This window comes from Falco biarmicus, chromosome Z (assembly GCF_023638135.1).
Source record: "Falco biarmicus isolate bFalBia1 chromosome Z, bFalBia1.pri, whole genome shotgun sequence".
NCBI classification, from domain to species: domain Eukaryota; kingdom Metazoa; phylum Chordata; class Aves; order Falconiformes; family Falconidae; genus Falco; species Falco biarmicus.
The window spans coordinates 39,582,635-39,602,333 of record NC_079311.1 but is presented as its reverse complement, the minus strand read 5'-3'; positions in this window follow the sequence as shown (position 1 = coordinate 39,602,333).

Here is a 19,699-nt window from a genome sequence, read left to right as displayed (position 1 = left end):
TTTTCTTAAGATGTAGCTGGCTGTGGAAATTATAACTGGTTATGACAAAAAGAAACATACCGCTAGTGTGTTGTTATGTATTTCATCAGCAGTAAGTTTTAATCTTATTAAGTACATGGTTTTGAAGGATTTAATCCATGAGTATCTTCCTCCTGGGATGAATATTTGTCAGAATGACAGCCCAGTATATGATGTCAAGAAATATCTAGGCAAAAAGTTAAACCATGAGTCTGAAAATTTAAATAAATGAAAAATAAAATAACAAAACAAAAACTCCCATTCATTTGGATCTCAGATTTTGGTTGTGGGCTATTAATGTTCCATCAAGCTGGTGGGTATTACAGGCAATTATAAACACTGGTAACTTTAGACGTAGTAAACCCAATGATCCTTAAACCCACAGTAATCTCAGCTATAGCAAAGGACCAGATCATGCTGTTGATGTGTCTCTGCCTGCACCTAAATGTTGTTCACAAACTTAATTGAAAGCATCAACACATTCACCCAATCATGTAAGCAATTTGCTTAAGCATAAATATTACTTGTCTTCTGTGCATGCACTTACTGCATACTCAAGAGTATTTGGTAGTGAATTCTTGAATATGGAAACATACATGGAAATTTGTGTTGATATTTCCAGTATTTCTTACACTTAGTTCAACTACTTACTTTTCACCCAAATTTTAATATTTTTTTTTATTCCACAAAATGTTGGTTTTCTTTTTTAGTTTTCTAAATAACAATTTTCAATATATTGAGACAAAACAGTACTGTGAAGATTTATGAAAACACATCATGAGTTTTTAGACACAAGAAACCCAAGTGTTGAAGCATGGTTTTATTTTGTGCAGTTTACAGTGACAATACTTTTGACACTTAGAAAACTCTATGTACAAGCTTCCTTAGCTACAAAGTACAGAAAATGGTTCATCTCCTCTTTATATATGCAAGATTTCCCCCTGGCCCAAAACCTAACTGCATGAGACAAATCTCTCTTATGTCATTAGCATGTGCTGAAATCAAGTGCCTGTTGCTTACTCCCTTCTTATACGTCCTTATCCCAACGAGGGCATACAGAACTGCTGTGCTTCACTTCTGTAGCAATGAAATCCTGCCACTGAATTGCATTTTCAGGTAAAAGAAACTATAATGCAGGACACAGGACTTCATCATTTCAGTCTCCTTCAATACTTCAGCCTTGTAAGTCTCTCAGTCTGGTATTGGTATGTCAACTGGCAGTGTTAAGATGTCTTTAAAGTATTACGTGTGTTGAAGGATCATCTATTATTGTGAAAGTTCAATATTTACCTGCACAAAAGGCTGTTTAAATTTGAAGGGAAGAACAACAGTGCGATTAATGTTCTGAAAACTAGCTCCCTGAACCTCAATTGTCATCTGTATCTTTCATATAAACCATTTTTTCCTACACTTCCCCGCAGTCTTTTGTCTCTGCTGATAAAAATGCTCTGGGGTGGGGTGTGGGTGTGGGGAAGTGTTTCTTGAGGAAAGATGGCTTATTTGGCTTAGATATTCTGGTTTAGGTTTAGAGAATAAGTTAAATGAACGTGTCTATGTTCATGTCATCACCAGTACAGTCCATAACAAAGTTTATTCAGAGACATACAACCAAGTTCCATGTATTTGATTTTTTCTGAAAGAAAATATACATTAGTGACTGATTTGAAATGGTCCTGCTGAAATAAAAGACCCTAAAGCCTCTTACCCCACAGAAAAATACAGACAAAATATAAACTGGCCTGTGAAGAGAATCAAGAGTAAAGCTGTTTCCACCATTGCATTTTATTTCATCCATATACACACACAGAGATGTATGTATACATTTATAATCATATACACAGAAAAATGTATGGGCATATGAAATTTAAAAATATTTTCACCAGAAAAATAGTAAAGGAAGTAAAAGAGAAACAGTTGAATCTATGGCTAGAAAAAAGAAGTGCAAGAAAGAGAAATTCAAAGTATCTTAGGAACATAAACTCAGTTATGTTATTGACTCTTTGGCATATGTGAGCAGTAAAAATACTGACAATAAAGCAGAAGAATTAAAAAGTGTTAGATTTATGATTCTTATTTGGGGGAAATAACCATATAACAAAGTAATACAACATGTTTAATCAAATTAGTAGACTTTTTAGAGCAGTGGGTTCCGGGAGTTTTCATTCAAAAGTTTTTGGAAAGCTGACAGAGAACATTCTTAGACTATTGTTAATTGATTTTCAGTAAGTCTTAAAATACCGGAGAAGTTCCACAAGGCTTTTGAAGAAGGAGTCTTCTGCCAATATTTTAAAATGGCAAACAGGTGACTTAGGTACTTGTAGGCATATCAACTCTTCATTGATCCCAAAGAACAATCCTGGAAATAATGAATCAGAAATCAGTGAATAAAGAATGGAAGGTTAGTAACACATTAACAATACTAGGGTTTGTTTATGGAAAACAGACTGGAAAGCAAAACTTTTGTTTTTCCAAGTTTAGGTGATAATAATAATTTATTTCACAGAAGACATATCACTCAAAGCAAGACCTGACGTAGAAATCAGAGTGATACAAAAATCAAGATATTACAAACTAAGTCCATTAAAAAATGTGTTACACCCCAAAATAAAAGGAAATTTTCAATCAATATTAAGGTCCTCTATACATAAGTGGAGTAGATCCCAGAACAATTAATGTGTTTTCTTGAGAACACAGAAAGCAAAGTTTATAAGAACATACAAAAATTACATAAGAAATATATGTTACAAGCACAACGCTAATGATACAAACTGCTTCTAATTCTGATTCCTTAGAAATTTAACAAATTAAAATCTATCTGTAAGTCCACATATGTAAAACTACATATGACACCTCTATTCAAACTTCACTTTTTCAACAATTTTTTTGTGGTCTGTTGCAAAATATTACAAATGTACAATTAATAATTACACCTGGAGCTATCGCTTTTGTCCTTTTTTTTTTCTTTTTCCTTCTTCTTTTTTTTTTGAGAAATACAGGGGACAGGTTAATGGCAATAAAAGTTCCAGATGGTTGAGGTTAATCAAATTATTTTTCTCTATTTACTAGTTCCCTCATGATTGCTTAGTTTATTACTAGATATTGAGTTATAAAAGGTCATCTACTGTTGCACTGCTAAATAGTTGTTATCCCATGATATTACCCATCTGTATATCACATAGTGATCTCAGACAATAGTGTATACGTATAGAAAGTACTAAAGCAATTCTTTCCTTCTTGTAGTATAAGGTTTTACTTTCATAATAGGGGTCATTTACATGTTATAGAAATAAGGTATTTATTTAACAAAGCTTCTGAGGTCTTTTTTGCTAATCCTTACCAAATCTGAGCTAAAACCTGTTGCTTTATGCATTTCCATCATCTTCCTTTATTTTCCTTTCGCAAGTGAAAAGTAATTCTTCAGACTTTTAAAACCTTTCTTTATACATAATACATAAAGATTCCCCGCCCCAATGACTAATCAACATTGAAAAATGAACATTTCATTTCGAATATTAAATTTTCACAACATTCTGTCAGTGAAGGTTTCTAAAGATCACAAAATGCATTGTTCATCACTACATGAGAAAGTAAGGTTTTCAATATAAATTACAAAAATCAAATATTATTTCAATGCTAAATGTCATGATCAGAGGCTTTAAGATATAATGCTGGTTTCTAATCAGACACCAAACTACTATAATTTTAATTCCAATGCAAACCAAAACACATGTGATTTAGGCGTCCATCAAATGACTGTATTTAAGTTAAGGTCATCTACTCTTACTGGTGCATTTTCCTTCAAAAGAACTAAAGAATTAATCTCTGTTTATAGAAGAGTTGACCTCATAAATTGCTGGGGCCTAATTAACACTTAATTGCATCAATGCAGAATGAGTACAAATCTCTCATATGACATAGTAATTTCAAAATCTCACTAATGCAACACAATCCTTTTTAATTTTCTTTTTCTCTCCTGATTATTTTCATGGGGTTTCTTTTTTCCTTTCACTTTCCCATTCCCATTAACTTTTCAGTGTCTCCAGTTCTGTGATTAGTATATCATCTGGTAAGCGTCTAATATGCTTTCCTTCTACTACCTTTGCATTATTTAAATAAATATAAAATTTGGGCCAAAATAGTCTCTGTTTTGGGAATGATGCAGTTTGTAACCCTTAACAATGTTAGCTAGCTAGTACATTGAAATATTTATACTGTTATTTAAACTTAAGGGTAACTGGAAAAAATCTCTGCAGACAATTGGTTACATCAGCTTTAAGCTTTTCTAGAGCAATACACGAGTAGGTAATTTTCTTCTTGAAATGTCAAAGGTGTCAGCAGATGACGTTCAGAAATTAGAAAACACCTATTGTCACAGAAGCAAGTTACCACCATTTCTTTGGCTAGTAAGTATTTTCATTTCATAGGTATTTAAGGTGAGATCTTCAAAGCTTTGTAGGTACAATATATAGCTACCTCAAATCAGTTTCTTACCAAGGGCACAACCAATTCAGCCTAGTCTTGAAGCCAATCTAAACCAGATTTGGAAATAAGTGTCAAAGTCAGAAATTAGGAGCCAGTGGTTAGAAAAATAGAAAACAAACAAACTAGGGTACTCCAATTACCAGGTAAAATGACAACATATTCACCTTCCTCTTGGATGTAACTCATGGTGGCAGTAACCCACCAAGTAAAAGAGGATCATTTGCACTTGCTTCCAGTTAGGAAAAATAAATCACTGTGTCTTCTGAATGGTTGTCAGCTACTACACTCTTTTTAAGGATCTGAAGCTGACTAACTGATGTCTTACTCTGTTGGACAGCTGTATTAATCCTTAGACCCCATGTAAAGCACCACACTTATTCAAAAAACAGATAATTCCCAAGGCCCTTGCTATATGTTTCTTCAAAAACAAGGTGTTCTAAACTTTTTGAAATTTTTAATTAATTTGATGAGAAAAGGGTGGAGCTGTAGGTAGAAACTGTAGAGTTCTAGGACAAGGGATACAAGGGGTACAAGGGAGAGCTGGGTTGAGGTTCATGCACATGTTCTGTGAAAGTACAGATGCTGGTCAAGGTTATCCTGATAACACTTTGAAAGCACAAAAGATACTTCTCTGATTATTATTATTATTTTTAAATTCTCTAGGCGTAGTTACCCATCTCAGTGGGTTAAGCAGATGGGCTAATCAGCATGATGTAATAGGTTTAAAGAGAACCTTCCTGAAGTATGAGATAAAACGTGGTACTCTGTCAGAAACAATGCTGTCAGAAAGGCTGTGGAGGTGTAAGGTTTCTGTCGGAAAAATTTAACTATTTTCCTAATGGAAAAAATTGTGATAAAGCACATTTATCCAGGTAAATAGTCTATCTTAACCTTATATGATTAGATTTTAGTTTAAAACACCACATTTGTTGAATGAAGTGCGTTATTGGTATTACCTTACTGGAACATAGTGTGTTACAAAATAAAATTAATTTTATGCAGTTATTAAAAATGAAATTGAGAAATGCAAATTTGACTCCTTGTTTTGATCATAGTTTTATTATGAGTATAGTAAGTCTGTTGGTCACTGGTAAGATGTTTCTATGGATTATAATATTCTTAAAGAAAAGAACAGGAGTGGTAAACAGGGTGGGTTTGGAGAGTAAAGATTTAACATATCCACTTACTTAAAAATTTTTCTGTGAATGAAGACATCTTTCTCAGTTACAAACTGCAAAGTTCAAGCTTAACTGTGAAACAACCTCAGAAAGTGCCTTCTCATGAGCAGTTAGTAGCAGGAATTTCCCAACCTTCTGAAAAAATATTTTAAAAAAAAGATATACTTTTGTTCACAAAAAACATGTTACAACAAATACTTGCAGTACCTTACAACTTTGGAACATTAGCCCATCAGTAGTTCATACATTATGTTGACAATTTTCAAGAAATCGTGAACAGATTCATAAACTCAAAGAACTACAATTTTATTCCTGTATTTTACTTCAGTTTGTTACCCATGCTTAATTACTATGCTTAGGCATGCAATCCTAAAAACTTGCTCTTTTCAATAGATTGCTCTTGCTGACCATAAAATGCCTTTGTCATTCGGTCTTCCTAGATACTCCAAAAATATACTGGCCATTTTTCTATTGTGTCATAAAAATATATACACAGGCAGGCAATAATAATTCTGTCTTGTAAGTTAAAAGACTAAGAACATATTTGAAAAAGTGTTTTAAGCTGTTCTGAGATATTTTGGTCTGATACAGTGTCTTCTGGATATTTCCCCAAAACCACCACCCCTTTTCATGTATTATAATAACATTCCCAGTGCTTTGTCTGCGCTTTCCTTTGGCAGTGGAAATTCCGATTGATTATTCAGTTAGAGCTTCCTAATGAAAATGTGTTAGTCTAATAGACCAACAAAACAGTAATAATAAAAATGAAAGAATTGTTTGCCCTCATTGTTTTACATTTGGTTTTCAGCTGTTCCTTAAATTATTCCTTTCAGCAGATATACTCAGCACAATTTTGAACCTGAACGAACTGAATTTATCTACATCTTAACATTAAACATTATACCTGTAAAGACAGAGATAATCTTTTCATTAGCAATTTTTGTGTAGCCTGTGTTGTCTCATATTTTTATATTAACAGCTAAAATGCTGAATATCAACATGTTGGTGCAAACAAGTTGAATTGTTGGAATACATGGGAATTAGGCAGAATAACAATAGAACTTGTGTTTCTAAAAATATAAATTTAGATAACAAAGAATTACACTCTCTGTTTGATGTAAATTATTTTCTGTTTATTACATTCTGTGGTTCCAGAGATGTCTTGTAAAATTGCTTTGACTCACATAACTGGGGTTTGTTTTCAAGTTACGATTAGGTGCATGTTCTTCACACTGTTATTTGTTTAGTTTTTACATAAATTCATTATAATGGTTTAAAGAAAAAAGACAATATTGATCCTTCACTTAATCTCTCTGTGATGTGCTGATTCCTGCAGATTTCATGTAATATTGAAAAGTAACCTGTAGATCATACCATTACAGGGAAGCAATGTTATCTGTAGTAAAGGTGCTATGTTATCTCACTTCCTTCATATACGTACAGGACAACAGCTAATTCTGTTGGTGTTGATATCTTAAGAGAAACAATAGCTCTTTATGAATCTTGTATGTTATCAGTTGAATTCTGTTTTAGAAGGGGCTTCTGTGACAAGCCTCATGTCATCGCAATTAAGACAGTGTCTAATAACTGCAATAATGGGGAGTAAATCACGTGATCATAGAACAGCCATTAAATGAGTAGATCTTCAAGTCAGTAATTTATAGTTAATAGATGGTATCTTCATCATCATCATCATTGTTACTACTACTACTACTACTACTACTACTACTACTACTAATGTGTTTTATAAACAGATTTTGATTAGCAAGCCAAAGGATGCCTTTTTCTATTTAATAAGTTAAGAACTAAAAATATTTTCCTAAGTTTGTCACTAAGCATGTACTATGCCAATTCACAAAATTATTTCTAGACAAGGGTAAAATTTAGTGTGCTAATAACAGTAAGTTGTGATACAAGGATTTTCAAAAGTAGCTTCTGGTTGATGGATATAGAAGGCAGCTTAAAATATACAAAAAGTTAACTAGGAAAGACCTAGGGCAGTCATTATATCATGATTGCAGCTAACAATTTGTTTCATTGAAATCTTACTGTTCTGAAAGCTGAATGAACACATTCTACTCAGGATCCAAATCGACCAATATCAAGCTAATCGTATTTTAACTTTAAAACAAGCAAATAAAAAAACCCATAAACCAACCAAAGAAAAGAGAAAACCTGTCTAATTGATGTAATTAGTGAAGACATCTAAAATGGTTATTGCATTGGTGATCAAGTGATAATGTTTCTTCAGACATAATCATGGAAAAAAAGAATTGTCCAGAAGTTAGAAAGCCTTTGAGCATTTTCAGGTTGTATATGTTACATGTGTGACTTTTTTATAGCTCATATCAGTTAGTCATATACAGATACCAATAACTAAGGTCTCAAGACCTCATGTTACAAGATTTCAATACATTTTAAATTACTGCAATCACATATCTATAAAGTGTTGGCTTTTCAATGGATGCATATTGCTTTAAACATTTCTAGACAGTTTTAAGTATTAGATAATGTAAGTAGATTTAGACAACAGTGTCAACTAAAGTAAATAGTTATGTGCTAACCAGTGGAAGATCTGGGCTTCATTAAAGGGAAACTTTTCAGAACCTAATTAAGTCCTAACTCTCAAGGACTGTATGAATAAATATTGGATATAAAATGTGGACTATTGCATGTTTTAGATAGATTAATGTCATATGGATTAATGTCATATGTGAAAAAGTTGGTGTAAATGTGTAGCAAACATCATAGAATGACATATCTCTTGTGAGAATTTTGATAGAACTGGATGAGAACCATGAGAGATTTTTATTAGGAATATTTTCCCAAAGACTTTCTGCTTCTCTTAATTCTGTTCATAATGCCTTCTTTGACAATATATCATCTTTAATACAAACCAGAATTAATTTTCATAAAATTGCCATTCATTAGGTTTCTAACATTCTTCCTAAAGCGTATCTTCATTTAATTTTCTATGCTGATAATACTTTACTTCTATTGCAAGTGCAATATGTCATACAAAAAGTACCCTGATCTTTTAGGTCTGTCACTAATGCAATCTCAAATAAATGCTGGCATGAAATACTTGAAGCCTACAAAACAGACGTCTATTTGACACTCTTAATGCCACCAGGCCAGCTTAATTTAATGTTATTGCAGATGGATATTAAAATGTAGTAATATCCCTATAAATGAGAACCATAATTGATTTATTTACAGCTGTATTTACATAAGGGCTGAGCTCAACAACCGTGAGATAATTTTTCAGAGGATCTAAAGAAGGGGAAAAGAAAAAGATATATCTGTATTTTTTAATTTTCTGTATAAAATAAAATAATACAAAATAAATTAAAACAAAATAAAATAAATAAGGTATTTTCCCTTCTGGTGTGGAATCATACATCAGAGACATATCTAGATTGGTTATTCCCAGTTTAGAATAATAATTTTTTAAAATTTTTATGGTTTATTTCCTCTGCATTGATGTAATAAATTAACTTTTGTTTATGTTATTTAATGCTTCAACTTTTTGTAGGACAGAACTGTATTGAACTGGAAGAAAATTAAAAATTATAATTATTGAAAAGGTCCTAAGAGAGCAGAAGCTGCAAAATTTCTAGCCAATGCTAAAGATACAACATTTGAGAATTATTCACAGAGAATTTTATTATAAAGCTGAGATTTCATATACTTTTCAAGAAAGTAGTTCAGGTCAGTTTTGTATCATGACCACTATGATCATTCTGGTTATTCTGGTGTGTTCAGACCTTCCAAATAACCTGTGAATGGCAAGGTTGCTAACTGCCTCACTTTTAGTTATGAACCTGTTTGTGAGTGGTAAGTTAAATAAGCATCAAGGAATAGACCGCTTAGTACTCAGTATCATATCTTCTTGTCATTCAGCATACCTCTAGCCCTGTGGGAAAAAATAATCTGACACTTGCCAGTTGGTATTTTTTATTTGTATGGCCTACTGCCAACTGGCTGTCATTTCCTCAGTCACAGTGGAATGGGAAACAAGCTTCTTGCTGTACATACATACTCACTTATATTTGTACTTTGCCCCAGGAACAGACTAATTGTTGCTGTAAAACACTATTCACACTTTACCCAGAATTCATCTACAAACCCTGGGAGAAAGGGCTGTAAAACTGTGCCAGCTGGCCTTTTGGCTTTGACTAGTCAGTTAATAGGTGGTTGCCAATTAGCTGTTCACACTGGAATAGTTAAGAAAGAAAAAGTCTACTGACATGTAAATTAGATTCAACATCTATTGCTCATTCCAGTCACTCTTTGTTTCATGGATCTTAGGCACTGTAGTTGGAAAAGAATCAATATGTCTTGTCATCTGCCTCTCTGTCAATACAGGTTTAGTTTTAATTACATGTTTACAGGATGCTGTCCAGCTTAGTTATATCTCGAGTGATATCTCTCCTAATTTTTTTCTTAGCTATTTAATCAAAAGATAAGCAATTCTTCTTTCTTTCTTTTTTTTTTTTTTAAGCTTTGGTGTTTTATTTATTTTTTCTTTTAATATTTCTTCACAGTCAGCCTAAATGTTCCCTCTGCTTGTTTATTCTCTAGCCTCATAACACTCCTCCTTCATGGCTTTGGTTTTCCCTTTCCGTCTGCTGCCCTTTGCCGTCAGACACAAGTTTCTGTATTCTGTTAAGTGATGAAGTTGCACTTTCTTCTTCCCCCTTTTGACAAAAAATTACACTTTCTCTCATCAATACAAGTGCACATACCATCATTCACAAAAGAGTAAACTCTGCTTTCTGAAAAGCAGTTCTTACATACAGATACCTGCACTTTATTGACTTTTGTTACTAGGCTGGACTCAGGAACTTAATATGTGACTGTGTTCTGTATTCTAATTTACCATATTTATTCTGTTTGTAACAGAAATTCTAACTTTCAGTAGATTAAATAATACATTTGACTTCTAGTTTGTGAAATGAAAAAAGCAGGTCATACCCTCACAGATTTCTCCAGAATCATCAGCCATTTGATGCCATGTATCAATGTGATTTTAAAAGGACTCTTTCTGAAAACTCTGAAATATTTAAATTGCCCTGACATTAGGATCCCATCTGGTTTTTGGTGTTTTATAATGTTCTAAAGGTCTGAAACTGCATTATACAGTTTCCTTTATGTTGAGTGCCCCTCTGAGCTGACTATCAGCTGCTCAATAAATAATAGAACAATTCTACTGCTATCACAACTACAAGGGCAAGTGTAAACTCTTGAGTGGTAGGAAACAACCACTTAGTATTTCTGACTCGGTTGACAAATATTCCCCAGAGACTTACCATCTTGCAAGCAGCAATTGCACAGGTTAATCAATACAAATTGGTTTTGATTTGTTTAGGTTTTTTTATTTTTTTAGAAGGAAGAAAAATAGACATTTTACACAGTGCCCAATTTTATTGTAATTATTTTAGGCAGACAGGAAGGCTGGTGTTTCTCAAAGGATTATATTATTTCAAATTGACTACTCTTGGATGACCAAGAGAACACTAAGAAGCTATCTGAAATATTGTGTACAATTCTGATCATGTTTGTTGAAGAAAGTTTCAAACAGGATATGAAAAGGGCTTTGGTGTAATCAAGGGAATTGGTAGTCTGTATTAAAACCTGCAGAGACTGTCTTGATAATCTAGTAAAATGGAGCTAGACAAGAGAACAGATCTTTATCAATGTGTCTGTGAAGGGAGGAAAAGATAAACATGAGGTAGTGAGCAATGGCAATGTACATTCTATACACTAGAATGTACATAAACAAGTTATGAGTAAATTTAAACTTGAAATTAAAAGGTAGATATGAACTCTTAAGAGAGTTCTTGAAAACAACAATGGGAACCCAGGATACTTGTGAACAGGAGTGTAAGAACTGTTTTGGGAATAGCTGGAATATGGAAGGAGGAATACTATACATACCAAGTGGTAAGGAGTAATTCCGTGCAAGACAAATCACAGAATTACAGATTGGCTGAGGTTGAGAAGCAACTTCTGGAGGCCATCAGGTCTAAATAGCCTGCTCAAGCAGGCTTTTCCAGAGAGTGCTGCCCTGGACTATGTCCAGATGGCTTTTGAAGATTACGAAGGACACAGATGACACAAGCTCTCTGGGCAGCCTGTTTGCATGCTCATTCATTCCCACAGTAAAAAAGTGTTCCCTTATATTCAGCAGAAACCTCCTGTGTTTCAGTTTGTGCCCTCTTGTCCTGTTATCGGAGACCAGTGGAAAGAACCAGTCTCCATCTTCTTTACACCCTCCCTTCAGATACTCATACACATTCATTAGATCCTTTCAAAACAAGAAATATAATACGTACTGACAGTCATTATCTAATCAGTCACTGTGTTTTACCAAAAATTCTTTCAGAACTCAAATTTCTGATATCCTAACTCTTTATAGTAGCTGCTTTGTTTTATATTTTGTGCTAGTGAAGCTGGTTATCCCTGTGATGCAGTCCTAGAGTGCTCTTGCATTCTTTCATAACAGCTGGAACAAAGCTATGTTGAAATACCAACCAGGTAACCTTGAAGATAAATAACTGTTCACCTTGAAGTTTTGTGTAAGCATATGAAGTCTCAGCACATGCAGATTCTTTGGGCATGGAATTGCCATGTTTCTGACTGAATAAATGGTAGCTGCTGTAAGACTTGGCACAGTGATGTCTTGTGCTGTGCAGACTGCTATAACACTGTGAATCATTTGTGCCACATCTGTGTTACTATAGTTTCCAGAGATGGCAATTTGAAGTAGTTGATCACATTGACTTGTTTAAATCCAGTAATTTATGCCTTTACCTAAATGTAATAATCCAAGAAGATGCTATAAGGCCACCTGTTTCCTAAGATAATTTGGTTTTATATGATTTTTCTAAACTGATAACCACATTTATAGGTTTTGTTCTCTGGTTATATTTTCTTCAAGCATCTTTTTTTGCTGCTGTACTTAGCAAGCCTGCCATTCTCAGTTACACTGTGAGTGTAAATTTAAGATTATTTTCCTGTGGTGACACAGGAAAAACATAGGAAGACTAACTTTCTTTATCCTTGAAAGACTGTTAGAATAATAGTTTGTGTCATTCTGCATTTGTATTTATATGTTCCACTAAATAACAAATATGCTTATTGGCAGTGATGACACTATAAAACAGAATGAATCAAAGACTCATTGTTATAGCAAACATGTTTCTGGATGAAAGTAGTTAATTCCTTTTTAAAGGCAAGCAATATGAAAGACAGATAAAATATGAGTTATATTCAGAGCTTCATAAATGCAGTTTATGACTGACCTGAGAAAGCAGAAAATAGGGGTTGAGAATTATGCCATTGCAAATCTCAAATCCAAAAAAAGAAGACAAATAAATAAAAAAAAACCCCTCTTTAGTTAATCTTAGTACTTTGTAATAATTACTAATAATTAAATGCTGACATCAGTATTTTCTTCAGAAAAAAATGGTAAAGAACATCAATGGACCTTTAATTATTTCTTGCTGTACAGTTTTATCACAAATATTGAAAACACTAAACAAGTGGTAACTATGACTTTTGGTAATGATTCAAAGCATAAATAACTGAAAAAGAAGCAAAACTGCGTTAGGCAGAATTTTGAATCAGAAAGGTTATATTCAGCTGGACTGATATATGTATGTAAATATAGACATATATTACATTATTTTACAAATATTTACATGTAGAAAAACACACCTATCATATTTCATACTTGTTTAAGGAGTTCCTATGCACATCACAGTTTTCAAAGAACAAGGTAGCACAGTACCTGTCTTATATCAAAGTTAAACCAACACTTGGGTATCTCTTTTAAAGTATTCTGTTAAGTTCTTAATATACACTGGTAAAATTTAACAGCATAAAAAATTGATTTAACATCACTTTCCTTTTGTAGATAGGTTACAGTAGTTGTTATTTTGCTCCAGGTCAACAATCTATACACAAAAGCTTACAAGGAAGTAAGATGATTCTTCATTTCTATCTGCATAGTGTGTTCAAACTCCTACTTCCTAGTCCTTATTTTGGAATGGAAAATCTCTTAACCTTCCTAATAATGTTGTTCTATCTGGGGGGGAAAAGAGAAGTATATTTGTATATAAACATATCTGTGTCTATGTACACATATGTATGCTTATATATTTTTAGATACACGTGTATATACACACAAATATAAATATATAAATGTACATGTTTGTATATCTTATTTATATATACATGCATATCTAAAATATATACAAATGTATAGATAAATATATTTATTTACATAAATATATCTATGAACCCATGTATCTCTATGTATATATGTAAGTGTGTATCTATCTGCTTCCTAGGATCCTAGGCCACAGAATGCAGGGCAAAGCAAATGAGAATGTATTCACTACTAAAGGAAATAGCCAGCTTCCAGGCTTTGGTGCCTGGAACAGTTTATCTGAGCTGAATGATTGTATTATGCAGCTTTCACCTTTTACTAAAATTTATATTGAAATTTCTTTCTGCTATATATAATGTTGATGTACATGGTTGTGTTTGGTTGTGTTTATTCCAATTTTATGTATGGTTTCAAAACTTCTCATCAGCATGTTTGTAGAACTGCCTTGGCAAATATTCATGTTCTAACACCTCTCATGAAGTCATTGCATTTATATTCTGCTTTTTCCCTCTTCACTGATGTGAGTAATTATTCTGTGGCCTACTGAATTGCAGTTCCAGTTTCAGTTGAATGGCACACTTAAAAGTTTGGAAAATACAATTACTCATTGGAAATAAGTACGATATCAGTATAGTTCTCTGCTCAACCAGTTCCATACAAAATAAGCTTGACAGTGAAATGTTCCAGGGTTTGCCACATAATGTTCTAGTTTTCTGTTCAAAACTGGGCAAAATATTCACCTGTTAGAACAGGGAAGTTTTCTGTCATCAGAATGACTTCCTATGTCTCAAACTTATTACATTACTAATTCTTACTATTTCCATCTTCATCATTATTACCAGAAAGAAGAGCATTAATTAAAAAGATATTAAACTCCTAGAAGCCTTTAGGAAGCACATCTTCTATTACATACAGAATATCTCTATTTTTCACATAAATTTACACTCTGTATTTTCTCATAAAAAATCCTCTCTTCATGCCAGATAATCCAGGTTGAAATCCAAATTTTTGGTAATTATTTCTCTGCAACTGAAAAAAACCAAATGCAGGCAGGTGCATTGCAAAGAAAACAGTGCTTCTCAGAGCTTCTGGATATAAAATGCCATATTCTTTGCCCTCAGTACACTCCTCTTTTGAGACCCAGTGCTTTTCCTGAGTGGCTTTTGCTTTAAGCATTATCAGGATCACAGTTTCAGCTGTCCTTTGGGCAAACCAGTCACCAATATGGGTGACTTGTTTTCAATAGCTTGTGTTGTCTATCCAAAGGTCTTTCATGGGAGTAGAACTGTTCATGATGTAGCTCAGTGGAAAGAATTCAAAAGCATGTTTTCAAATTAATTTTCAGTGTTAAAGAAGCTAGAACAGGATGCCTGCATAGTTTTATTTTTATTTTTGTGCATTAGATAACCATAAAGATTTAAATTGTATTCCCACTGCCCCTATTAACATTTTGACTTTTAGTTGTAGAGCAAACTAATCTTAAATCTAATGCACATTAGACTTTCAAAGCTCCAAATCTTGGGCAATATAGGAAGGAAAACTAATGGTTATCATAAGATTCAAATAAAAAAGCAATTTTTATGTTTTCTGGCATTCATACATCCCTTTAGCCTTGAGGCACTAATTAAAAGAATTCAGACAGCTCTAAAGACATTGCAAAAAATTATTCCTGTTATGAAAGCCTATATAACTTTTATACATAAGAAAAGAATCAGACTCAAGAAATGAAAACATCCATTATGTAGTCAAAACTAATACATATGATTATGAAGATATTATGAACAGTGATGGCTAGTTAAATGCAAATGAATCAGTATATATGATAAATAGTTCAATAAAGCAAGCTGTTTGAATATTCATACCAGACCATAGGTGAAAAGTATTCTAGTAATGCAATCTATATTTAGACAAAGCACTATGACAGATTCTTTTGCCTTATGCCGAAGGTATGCAATCTTGCATGTGAATATGCTCTCAAGGAAAATTAATGCTGTGAAATTTTCTTTCCAATACCTCACTACAGTGTATCTTCCGTATGTATGCACTTTTGTATGGTAATTAATGATGTATTTTTGTTAACCTTAAATACTTATCCACTTATCCTACACTTTGTTAGGTTCATGCAGTTCTCGTTGGTGTGCTGGAGAAGTCCAAGTGCATGTTGATCCTTATTTTGCTTCCTGCATGTGACCTTTCTCTACTAGAGACTGTATTGTGCATTTTCCTTCTTTTGTGGAAGATGCTGGCTTTTTAGTAACTTTTCACTGTGCTGATTCTGCCACTCAATACTGAATGCACTTTAGTGGCAGTATTTGGTTAGATTGATTCTGGATTTGTACAGCTGAACTTCCCAGATAGTAAAATGCAGTGTGATATGTTGCAATGATGTTCCAAAACAATTGTCCAAAGTTGTAAAACAAATAGAAACCCCTCTCTTACAAATTAAATTGTGGTATCTCAGCCATGTGTGCAGCCTGCTGCCTTAGAAGCAGAATTCACTTCTCACATAATAACACAAAGTGTAAATTATTAACCTTTGTGTAATGTGAAAATATACAGATACAATAAAATAAAGTCATAATTTTGCTGGATTTACAGTGATACATGTTGCGTGAAGTATCTATTGCAACTGAGATTATTAAGATAGTTCTATGAAAATTTCTCTGGAGTTTAGGTGGTGATACAACCTTTTGGGGTGAGCAATTTTGTTTAGGTGATGTTTGAAAACTCATTTTGAAGTCTGAAATCTTAATTAATTATGTGTCTGAATTTTCTGTGTTAAAGCAAAAATATGGTAGGGCTTTGGGGAGGGCAGGCAGAGGATTTATAGTACTTCATGCTTTACTCAGATTTGGTAATCCACAGAAGTTGCTTTACCCATACTGGTTTTTTTTTTTTTATTTCTGGTGAATTAGTAAACAGACAGGTAAGTGCACCTTTGGCAAACCAAATCCACTTCACAAGTAGATTTTCACCAGTGACCTGGGTGACATTTACAAAAAGCTGTTCATGGAACCTTAAATACCTACTGCACAATTTAGTATTCCACACAAGTAATTTGTGGTCTACAGAAAACCATAGAAAGACTTCAATCTCTGAATTTAAACATTAAGTAGCCAGAAGGTATAGTTATACATATATTTTCGTCCACCTGCAGAGAGAGTATTTTCTTGTTCTAGATAAAATATATTCACAGGTATTTCTATTGCCCTGTTTACACTTAATATTGTGCTAAATTATGTTTGACTAGCCAATTCCAGCCTGTAGAGTAACATTTTGAAGATTATATAGACCTGAAGCCATTGATTGCTGAAAAAATATGGGGTATACAGCTGTCAAAACCTCATTTCACACTTCATCATACACTAAGCTTTTTGTTTAGTCTATTAATTTCCATACAACAGACAGTACTCATCAACTGAAGGTAGATTGTGAAGATTATTTTGTGCCCTGTCCACATTACTTTTAAGGATGCCAGTGTAGACACTTAAAAATTATTTAGCCAAAATATCCCATAAAGGAGATTAAACAGAAAATAAAAAAATAGTTCAACCTTAGTTCACAGTCAAAACAAAAAACAACAGTAAAAATATATACTAGGAACACTTTAGTTTAATAAATGTCTCCTGAAAGCCAATGCCACTATCATAAATAAACTTTGTTGGTTCTTGGCTCAAACTCTTGTTTTAGTAATGTTTAGTACTTCTGTTTTTAGTAATTAGTGAATGATCCCAGTAAAAGACTTCTGCATCACCTCTTACCACTTTTTGGTGCTGCACTCGGAAAACATAAAAACAAAAATAAAAAATAAAAAGTGTCACTCAAGTAATTTTCTTGAGTTATCTGTTCTCTCTTTCTGCATTTGTTTATTACTAATTTGTTGAATCAGTTGTCCAATCGTTTTTGGGGAAAAAAAGCCTAAAGCTTTTCTGTTACAGAAAACCTTGGTGAATATTGGATATATACAGAGAGAAGTAAGACAGAAATCGGTTGAGATATTCTTCTTTCACCATTTTTCTTCCATATTGGTCTTTATAAAAAATGTAAAATACTAACAAAACATTTCACCTCAATGACTTCTACTTACTATAACAATCACATGTGGTGGGTTGACCCCAGCTGGCAGGTAAACATCCACCCAGTCTCTTACTCACGCTCCTGCAGTGGGATGGAGACAGAGAATTGGAAGGATAAAAGTAGGAAAAACTCATGGACCAAGATGAAGACAGCTTAATAAATGAAGGTAAGAGAAGGGAGGTGGGGGGAAGTGATGCAATCACTCAGCACCTCCCACCAGCAGGCTGACGCCCGGCCAGTCTGCAGAATATGGTTAGTTCAGAGAAATTGCCTCTAGTTTTGCTGTTGAACATGGTGTACTATAGTAAGGAACACCTCTTTGGTCAAATCAGGTCATCTGTCCCAATCTTTTGACCATTCCCAGCCTACATGCTGAGGGGCAGTGTGAGAGAAGCCTTGTGCTATGCAAGTGCTACTCAGTGGCAGCTAAAATGTTGGTGTGTTACCACCACTGCTTTGGTCACAAATTCAAAACAGAACTCCGTATAGGCTGCTGTGAACTAAATTAACTCCATCCCAGCAAAACTCAGTATTCTCAGTACATCATCACGAGGACTGTGAAAGTGATGAATAAGGGTGAACATTTGAACAAGTGTGTGTGCGCACCTGTGAACATGTGTGATTACATTTGACTGTTCTTAGTCCTTGATCTGCATTTAGTAAATTTTAATATTTTTAGTTGAAGGGAGGCCTACAATCAGAATAGGATGGAAACAGCTGAAAGTAACATCTCATGAACAAACAGTATTTTATAAGAGGAAAAAATCACTTTTTTTTTTTTTTTTAGAGGACTGTTAACTACTAATAAACTCTCCACAAGAACAGATACTACTGTCTCTGGAGTAATGCGACAGGGTGAAAACTAAATTACTTTAGGAAGTCTGGATATGGGTGCTGGTAGACTGAAACTAGTTCCATCATAAGCGTATAAGCCCACGATGGGGTAAATAGAGGCTCATGCTCATACAAGATCCTAAGGCTCCAGTAGCTATGGTGGATAATGTAAAACCATATGAATTCCAAAATATGAAAATACGGTGTCGTGATGTAAAGAATTAAGCTTATGCTTCTTGACTGGAGGTAGTACTATGCAAGAAACAGGCTTGAAAAGAAGACTAAGCAGAAGCCTTAGGCAGGGTGGATAATTTGCTGAGGATTTAGTGCAGAGCTCTGGCTGGAAGGCTAACAGTAGCAACAATGACATAAGCAGGGGAATGCTTAAAAAAAAACCAAAAAAAATTGAAGAAGAAATAGGAAAATACATTACAGTAAGAAACTCCATGTCTAATTTATTGAACAGAAAATTAAATCGTGATTTAATCACCAGGCTAAAGCACCAATATGGAAGACACAGGAGTCACAGTATATATACAGGATACTGTATATTACAAATACTTTACTTATTGGTAATTGTAGCTAGCCAAATTCAGAAAAATCATTTAGTTGTGCAGAGGGGTTGGGGGATTGTTGGATTTTTTTGAGTTGTGTTACCTTTTTCTTCTTTTAAAGAAGTAGTTCATCTCATAAAAACTAGATGATACTGTGAAAGAGACAATATCATGGAAACAGTAATCAATTTGTAGAAGTCTCTGGCCTTTTTTGTACAGAATGCTAAATATTGGATGACTTCTAATGGATTTTGTAATCAATTAGATTAATTAATGTGACTGTAAGAGTAGTCCAATGTCAAAATGGTTGGTTATGATGATGATAAAAAAAAATAACCTACTGAAATGGTGGTGTGGTAGGTAATGAATCAATTATGCCA